General features: G+C 34.1%; 1 pseudogene; it reads right to left on the bottom strand.

Moving 5' to 3' along the window:
* Positions 1–3,158: 3,158 nt before the first annotated feature.
* Positions 3,159–9,764, bottom strand: part of LOC100478944 — a 42,915-nt pseudogene continuing 36,309 nt past the window's right edge.

Genomic DNA, 9,764 nt, shown 5'->3' with positions numbered 1-9,764 from the left:
TACAATTCAACTCTATCTTAAAGTTGCAGCCTGTTCAGCTAAGACAGGTGAGACTTTAAAATGAGGAAAGAAAAAAGGCTTATATAATGTCTTTTCTATACCATTTTTCATTAACTATGAATTTGTGTATACCGTAGAATAACATTCAGATACCTATAATACCATATTACCTTGTTTGCTATAGTCTTATTGCTACAAGTTCAGTGTGTCAAGTACTTAAATATAAGATTAAAGTAAATTTAAATTACATTTAGAGACATATATTTTAAAATTATAGCTATTCTCAAATAATGCAAAATTTGGTTCTCATTCCAATTAGTCTAACAGGAGCTGGGACAAGTTCTATGTTAATGCATCGTCACACTAGACTTTTGATTTCTTTGGGGCCTAGAAATATACTAAGAAAAAGGAGAAAACCTATTATATGTTATATTATCAATCTTACAAAGAGAACTGCATGAGGGTAGCGCTCTTGAATTCTAGTCTTTACTGTTGCTGCTCACGAGCAGAAACCTCTGGGTGACAGGGGAAATGACAACAGATGGGGAAGGGGACTATTTTGAGTGCATTATGTGCCAGAAACTTCATACATGCAGTCGATTAACATTCCCAATAACCTCCCAATTACTTCCCCATCAGACAAACATCTGCATGTGGTCAAGTCAGTAAAACTTGACAGCTCTGCTCCTAATTCTTGTCAGCTATAAAATGAAGTGTTTGGATAGCTGATCATGAAAACATTTAAAAATTTCTTAGTTAATTCTTACCTCTGTCTATGGACCCTGAAACAAGAAAGGCAAGTGAAACACCGAGGGACAAGTAGTCCCGAAGTTTGGGTTATTTAGGAGCCATTCGCTAGCCTTAAAAAAACGAGAATCTGGTGAAGAAAGGGGAGCAGGGCAGTCTGTGGAACTAGAGCCGTGCCTCATTTCTATGGAAGAACAGATGTGTTGAAAGGCTGCACTCTTAGCAAAAGGATCGGTGAGGAAAGAGGAGAAAGAAAGTTTATCTGATTGATTTAGGCTCCAAGTAGAAAAAAGAGTCTCCCCATAGGAATTCATAACAAAAGTCTATCCTGTTGTATGTTGGTATTGAATTGTCGCTATCTATGTTGTCCAGACACTGCAATGCTGAGAGTTACCATAAAAAGCCATTCCAGGCTGGTTATAGCCTTGTCAAGACACCAACTAAAATACCCTTTGGAAAAACACATCCTCTTCTTAAGCCTCACAGAATTCTCTCAAAGAATGCCCTAGTGAACATGGGCTCTAATTTAACAATCTGTACCAGGAAGTTAATCAATATTAGGCACAGTTTTCAGGAAAAACAAACTGCAGAGCTCAACCTACAACTTCAGGTGTAAGACAAGAGGGCAGTGGCAGGTTCAAACTGTTACACAGGACTTGATATTGGGTGGGGGGAGAAGGAGAAAAGTAAAAAGATTAATATCAATCATAGCTAAATAAAGTGTAGGTGTTAATGTTTAAAGATTAACTTCAAAAATAATAAAAAATAAAATGTATAAACTTCAGTGCAAGGGCTGTTGGGGAACAAGAATTAAAACAATCAATTTTTGGACACATCTAAAAAAATATATTATCTAGAAATATCAAATTATACATTGAAGAAGTCATTCATCCAGAAAGCATAAAATAGGATGATATAAGTATAAATCTATCAGTAATAATAAAGAATTTTACTTATTTATTTATTTATTTTTCATAGTGTTACTGGAAGACTTATTTCCAAATGGTAGCCTTCATACTGTATGGCTTTTAGTACTGCTTTTAGTATTTGTAACATATTGCAGATATCAGATTGAGACCCAGCTCTAGTGTGGTATGTATTTAATGCTGAACAATATAGTCATTTTTTTTCTTTTCTAATTAAACTCCCAAGGAAGAGAAAAGTGTTTTTGGTAACAGGAAAGTATTTAGTACCTAATTAATCTTGTTCATATGCTTCCCCAGAGTGTCATATTCACAGTAACAAGACTGTTACTGGTAAGAGTAACGGTAACTTGTGCAATACGGGCCCAGCATCCACTATCATACTTTTACACAGAATCCCAGGAAATGCTTATCAGGGTTGCACTTTCTAAAAGTAAGCTCTCACTGGTTTATTTTGGCACTACCCAGGTGACTTGCTTTTGTTATTACTCAAATTCTGACTGTGTCTCTAAGAAAGGAAACCACTTCAAGTGTTAAATTTTTAAGAGTCTGTTTTTTCATCTTTTATGGCTAGAAACCTATTTTTTTTTTCAGATATAGCTTCTTGGGCAAGGATCAGCTGAGGCATATGGGGGGAAATAAAAACATAAGATTATTAACAGACATTCCCCCATGGGATGTATGCAGTGGCTTCTGATACTCCATTAGCTTAAAATTTTTATCAAAGCTTTGACTTCTTGGAAGGAGAAAAGGTGTATTTAGTTACACAATTTTGGAAACTGAGTTTGACATAGGCCCTTAAAATACCTCCACACCTTTAGTTCCCATGGTCCTTCTTGACTCAAATAAAAGGAAATCAAATTGAGAAAAAATAATCAAACACATGTTTTGAGGCCTGATTTTCCCATTGTTTGAGTACAGAACTTTAGTCCAGGACCTCTCCATACTGTTTGGTTTTTAAATGAGAATACTGTTACTTCTTTAGTATTAAGATGTTCCCTATTTTGAGAGGATTTTTTCATTTGTGAGGGGTATGTGCATCTGTCTCCAGTCCTTGCTCTCCTCAAACACACCTGCCTTAAGACCATGCCCCAAGGTTGCACTTTAATAAACAGTAAAGTTGTTTAAAAAAAATTGTGTTTTTTACTTCTGCCTTAAAATCTGTTCTTCAATTTAATTTTCAAGTGAAGACCCATACAACTAAAATAAGATAAAGGCACAATGTGTAGTGGATTTAGAAGATGGCATGAAACTCATTGAAATATGTACAAGTTGACATTTTCATTCAAGCATGTTAATGTAAAGATTTCTAAATGGATCACCTGCTTGAAACATTATCTTTAAACAGTAAGAAATAAATAGCTATTATCTCATGTCTATCTTCTCTAAGAACTTTGTTTAAATGGACGGCTCCATCTCCACTGGAGGAAGGTATACGGTTGTCACCATATCAAGTTTTAACCAGTCATACTTTGAAGAGTTGTCCATTCAGTCCATCTCATTCCTGACTAATTTCCTCACATAGGTGAGTAGGCTCTGGTTAATAAAGTTCACTGTTGTGTGAAAGACATCAGGGAGCAAGGATGGTGTGTGATTGGCCACCTTTTTGGCCAACAGCATGGGTCAACATCAGCTTGGTCTTCTCTTCCTCCATGTGCTTAGGGTAAGCCTTCATGACCTGCTCCAACACAGCAGTGAGGTACTTCCTTCTGTCTTCCTCCCACGGGTTCACATTCATAAACTGCATCGCCAGGTTATACACTAGTCTTGAGTGGATTCTGTGATCCATCCGGTCCCCTATTTGGGTGAGTTGCCTGGCGAGATCCTGGATGATTTCCTCTCAGAATCTGTCTTCTCACTGTTCAGGAAGTGGCTGCACCAGTTGCCATTTGTCTGTAGCTCGTCATCGTGGTCCTGCAGGTAAGCTGGCACCGGCTGATATTCATGACCCAACATCTCCAACTCTTTGCAGAGATTATATTTGGAGCAGTTTTAGGGGAAGAAAAACACCAGCAAGTTTGTGATGTGTTCATCCTGGAGGCCTGAATCATTATTGACCTTAGAATCTATTGGCGTGAGTTAGAATGGCAAAAATTGACAAGGCAAGAAACAACAATTGCTGGAGAGGATGTGGAGAAAGGGGATCCCTCCTATATTGTTGGTGGGAATGCAAGTTGGTACAGCCTCTCTGGAAAACAGTGTGGAGGTCCCTTAAAAAGTTAAAAATTGAGCTACCCTATGACCCAGCCATTGCACTACTGGGTATTTACCCCAAAGATACAGACGTAGTGAAGAGAAGGGCCATATGCACCCCTATGTTCATAGCAGCATTGTCCACAATAGCGAAATCATGGAAGGAACCGAGATGCCCTTTAACAGATGACTGGATTAAGAAGTTGTGGTCCATATATACAATGGAATATTACTCAGCTATCAGAAAGAACGAATTCTCAACATTTGCTGCAACATGGACGGCACTGGAGGAGATAATGCTAAGTGAAATAAGTCAAGCAGAGAAAGACAATTATCATATGATTTCTCTCATCTATGGAACATAAGAACTAGGAAGATTGGTAGGAGAAGAAAAGGATAAGAAAAGGGGGGTAATCAGAAGGGGGAATGAAGCATGAGAGATTATGGACTCTGAGAAACAAACTGAGGGCTTCAGAGGGGAGGGGGTGGGGGAATGGGATAGACTGGTGGTGTGTAGTAAGGAGGGCATGTATTACATGGTACACTGGGTGATATGAAACTAATGAATCATCGAACTTTACATCAGAAACCAGGGATGTACTGTATGGTGACTAACATAATATAATAAAAAAAAATTAAATAAAAAAAGAATCTATTGGCATGGGCAGCCTTTCAGGGCTCTGACTTGCTTCTGGCTTTGCAGGTGTCCTGAGTCAATAGCCTCCAAAGGAGATAAAATTTTAAAAGGCTCCTATGTCCATAATTTATTAATGTCATACTTTTCCTGCTTGTTGCAGCTATTAAGTTTCTTGGGCATTTCAGACTCAAGTCCCCACCCACCAGCCATGGCAGGAAGCTGAGAGGTGGGCAGCTGGGGGTGTGGTGCTGGGAGCCACAGGTGAGGTGAGCTGGAGGCAAAGTCCCCAAGGCACCAAGAATATACACTTATTAAACTCAACAGTTAAAAATAAAAAGAGGTGACCTTATCAGATAAAATACAACCTAACTGTTTACAACTTGAAATCAGCATATATAAGACATAAGACCACAGAAAGTTTGAATGTGAACTAACAAAAAAATGAAGTTAATACCATAGCCTAACATATTTTAGGAAAAAATATACATAATTGTAAAAAGCAATGAGCAAATCCACAATTATAATAAAATGCAGTTTAAAACAACTCTCATAATGGGGAAATAGATCAATGGGGAAAAATGGGAAGAATAAAGATTTGAAAATCTGATTACAAATTAATCATGGGCACATTTAACCCTACAATCAACAATTAGAAAATACAGTTTTCAAGCATTTGCAGAAAAGACAGTGATTCTGTGTATATATTTGACTCAAAAGGAAAAATAATCACATTTCAAAAGAACAACGTTTTATCAAGTTTACCATTAGTTAGAAATCAATATCCAAAAGATAAACAAACAATAATAAAATAAATTAAAATTTTAAAAGCATATTGCTGAATAAGTGTGATGAAATAATAGAAATCAGAAAATAACACTACGTGTAGTGAAAAGTACAATTATAATACCCCTTAAAATGCTAATGGAAAATAAGCTGTACAAATATAAAAATAAAAAGCTGTATAAATATAAGCTTTATAAATATAAAATAAGAAATTAATAACAGAAAACGAAAATGCAAGTGAAGATACTGAAATACAGACATTGATTCCTTAGAAAGCAAAACTAATGAACTAGAAAAACCACTCACAAGGCTGATCAAGGAAAACAAAATAAATTCCAAATAAGCAATATTAAGAATTAAAAGGGGGAACGGATGCCTGGCTGGCTCAGTCCCTGGAGCATGTGACTCTTGATCTCAGGGTCATGAGATCAAACCCTACACTCGGTGTAGAGTTTACTTCAAAAGTAATAATCACAAAAAGTTTTACAAAGAATTAAAAAGGAGACTATAGCAGTAATTTTTAAAAACATATGTAAAAAGAATATATTTTGAATACTTAAACTTGAAAATTTAGAGAAAATAGTCAATAAACAAAAAATATATAGCTTACCAAAATTAACTGAATATGAAATATAAATATTAATTAACTATAAAGTTTAACAAGATTAAATCAGTCCCTCAAGGGAGGGGGGAGGAAGGAAGGAAGGAAGGAAGGAAGGAAGGAAGGAAGGAAGGAAAGAAACAGGGAGGGAGAAAGGAAGGGAGGGAAGAGGGAGAAAGAGTCAAAGAAAATAAAACTCCAGGCATAGATGAGGAAAGAAATAATACCTCACATTTAAATTGTTCCAGGGATTTGAAACAGAGCAAATGCTTTCTAATCAATGCATGAAGCAGTATAAATTTATTTTGTAAAACCTGGTAATTGTAGTAATATAATCCATAATCCATAACATTTTAGCTAGGTTCATGGCCAACCAGCTAGAGATTATATATCCCATCATTGGCCATGAAAAGGAAAGAAAAGGATTATCTCACTAGGTTCAGAAAAAAGTACTTGACTGAAGTTATACATTCAGTTATTAAAATTAAAAATACATATAAACAACTTTTCAGCAATTAAGAAACAAAGAAAATGTTCTTAAGCTAATAAAGTGTGTCTGTCAAAAAGCCTATGGCAACAACATAATGGATATTAAAATGTTAGAAATATTGCTTTAAAAGTTCAAATAAAACAATATCCAAATATCACAGCGTGTGTTAAATATCATAATAAGGATTCAGTCAGTGCAGAAAGATAAGAAAAACAAGCAGCAGTTTAAAGACTGGGATAGCAAATATCCTTGTATATTGACAATATAATTATTTTCTTAGAAATCAAGAGAAGCTACACATTTTTAAATTTAGTAGGACAGTTAAGTAAGGATTTTAGATCAAAGATAATAACACAAACCAAAATATATGTTAAAGATAAATCAATATATAAAAATCAGTAATAAATTTAGAAAATGTGCTTTGAAATAAATAAATCTTCTTAATTTCATGTATGAGTGTATAAGAGAAAATAATTCCAATAACAATTATGATTTTGTGTGTGTGGGGGAACATATTCTAAAATTTATATAAAAGATAAAAGACCAAGAATAATCAAAACATTGTTTAAGAAAAAGAACTGGTGTGTGTGGTAGGCGGATAAACTTGCCTTATAAGATATCATGTGTTATGAAAAAAATAATAATAAAGACAGTATAGTATTGATGTAAAGATAAATCAACACACAAATGGAACAGAATAGGAGCCACCATAAAAAATATCTGTGTGGGGTGCCTGAGTGCCTCAGTCAATTAAGTATCTGCCTTCGGCTCAGGACATGATCTCGGGGTCCTGGGATCGAGACCCATATTGGGCTCCTTGCTCAGCGGGGAGCTTGCTTCTCCTTCTGCCTGCTTCCTGCTTGTGTTCTTTCTCTCTAACAAATAAATAAATAAAATCTTTAAAAAATATATCTGTGTGTAGGAAAGTGTCATTTGTGATGAGAGATATAATCAAACATCAGTGGGGAAAGTTAGACTTATTTTTCAAAACAATGCTGGAATGATATATTAAAAAATATAAGTGGATTCCTATTTCACATCGTGTACACAATTACATTATGAGGAAAATCAAGGAAGTTAAACATTTAGAAAAAAATATATGATACATTTTTAACTTCAATAATGGATGATTTCTTAATGAATACAAGCAAAAAAGTATAAACCATAAATGAAACTCATTGACAGTTTTAGCTGTATTTAAATAAAAATTTAAGTGCTTCAAAAGACAACAAAAACAGTAACAAAAACAGTAAAGAAAAAAGGCACATACGTGTGCAGCTAATTGCAAAATATATTACCAAGACAATTAAATATCAATAGCACAAGACAAATGTATACAATTCAAAAGAGAAAATAGGATTGTCAATACAAGTATAAAATGCCCAATTTCACAAATATTATGGAAACATAGAGGAAAGCCACAATGAAAATCAATATTGCATACAGTAAACTGGCAAAAACAAAACACCAAAAAAACTTTTAAGTTAATTAGAATGTGAGCAAACTGAAAACTTAGCTGCTGATGGTGAGAGTGCAAATGAGCATGATCTCATTTGAAAACCAAGTTGCTGAAAACTTATTAAAGTTGAAGAGTTGCATATGTTTCAGACAAGCCATTCCACTCTAGGTTTATACCCTGGAGAAACACTTGAATATTTTCTCCTACAGATATGTACAAGAATGTTCAAAGCAGCAGTATTTGAAATCTCAGGAATTTAGAAATAACTTAAATGTCTATTGGCAGGAGAATAGATGATAAATTCCAGTAGACATATACACTGGGGCATTCTACAGCTCTAGAAGTGAATTATACAGAGCTATATGAGTCATAATGATACAATTTCTATAAAAATTAAAACAGAAAATGACACCATATATTGCTTTAATTTAATTTGTATACATGTATATATAAAGTATATTCATATGCATACATACCTAAAGTATAAAGGAACAAATGAAATTTGTAAACACATTCAAATTAAGAATGATGATTAACTCTAGTTGGGAGGGTGGGGAATATGATCCAAGAGGATTAGGGAAAGGTGCTCTGATAGAAATATTTTATTTCTTAAGCTGCATTATGGGTATTTTGCCATTTTGCATACAGTTCTCTCTCTCCCTTTCTCTCCATCTGCTTTTTGAAATCAAGACAAAAATAAATATATTAAGATAATTTGATTTTACAAGAGAATCAGTTTAAAACAAAAAACACTGAAGTTACATTTTCTATGAATTGACAATACTGGATACACCAGTTTTGAGAGTGGAACCCAACCACAGTGAGGTCACTTTTTTGAAGGATCTAATCTTTCTGATTCTCACTCAGATAAATTTTCTCTGACTCAGGAACATGTAAATAATAACACTATAAAGGTACTTGAAGGCACAAAGAGCACATCATCATGCTGGGAATTCATCTGCCTTTCTGATTAATATTAGATGTGAGCAATTTCAGACTACTGATTAGATTTATCAATAATTAATGCAATGTTATTGTGGATGATTAAGGTTATTTCTTTTAATGGGATTCTCAAATCACTTTTAACACCCTGATATAAATTCTTCATAACATATAGCCCTGCATACATTTTAGCAAGCCTACCAGACAAGTTTTATAATAGTGATTCAACCAATCTCAGGGCACTTATGAGGAAGAATTTTTTTTTCAGAATTGTCTAATAAATGCTTATAATAAATGCTGAAAACCTTTAGAGGTAGCAAGATTGATCTCTATATCTACTCTTAGCAACTTTCTTTTACCATTCTGTGACTTATTTTAACTTATTTCATATTCAGGTATGTTTATTCTGTAATTCTACTCACATATGAGAAAATAAAGTTGAAATAACAGCTTCAATGTCTATTTGGTATGTCAATGCTATAATATGTCAACTGGTAGTAAGGTTCTTTATGTATTTGGAGACCTTAAAAACAAATTTCTATAAAAATGAAATGTTTATCTTCATAAGAAAAATAGACTATGCTATTACATTAGGATGTGATTTTTTTCCCCCTTCTGTAATGTTCCCTGGTGTCCCAGAATAGCTACTTTAACTTAGGAAAATTAATATGTGTTTATACTCAAGATTTATCCTGAAAATATATAAGTTAAGGAAATAGTGAGACAATTTATTCATAGTTCTTGAGCCAAAGAATACGGCTATCGTAGCATCATATCAGCTATCATGATATCATAATGTTGGAAGATCTAAGAAACATTTGCTCAGGAATCAAAGTAGGCAAACCACCAAAGAGGAAGCATGTTTACTCATAAAAATAAATAAAACCATGAAATCTTCCCAGTAATCAAATAAATGCAAAAAATAAATCATCAATGAGATATCACTTTCTTTTGCAAAATTGTCAAAGATTTGTTAAAAAAATAATGAT

Source organism: Ailuropoda melanoleuca, chromosome 9 (assembly GCF_002007445.2).
Source record: "Ailuropoda melanoleuca isolate Jingjing chromosome 9, ASM200744v2, whole genome shotgun sequence".
Classification (NCBI taxonomy): domain Eukaryota; kingdom Metazoa; phylum Chordata; class Mammalia; order Carnivora; family Ursidae; genus Ailuropoda; species Ailuropoda melanoleuca.
This window is presented reverse-complemented; position numbering and strand designations above follow the sequence as displayed.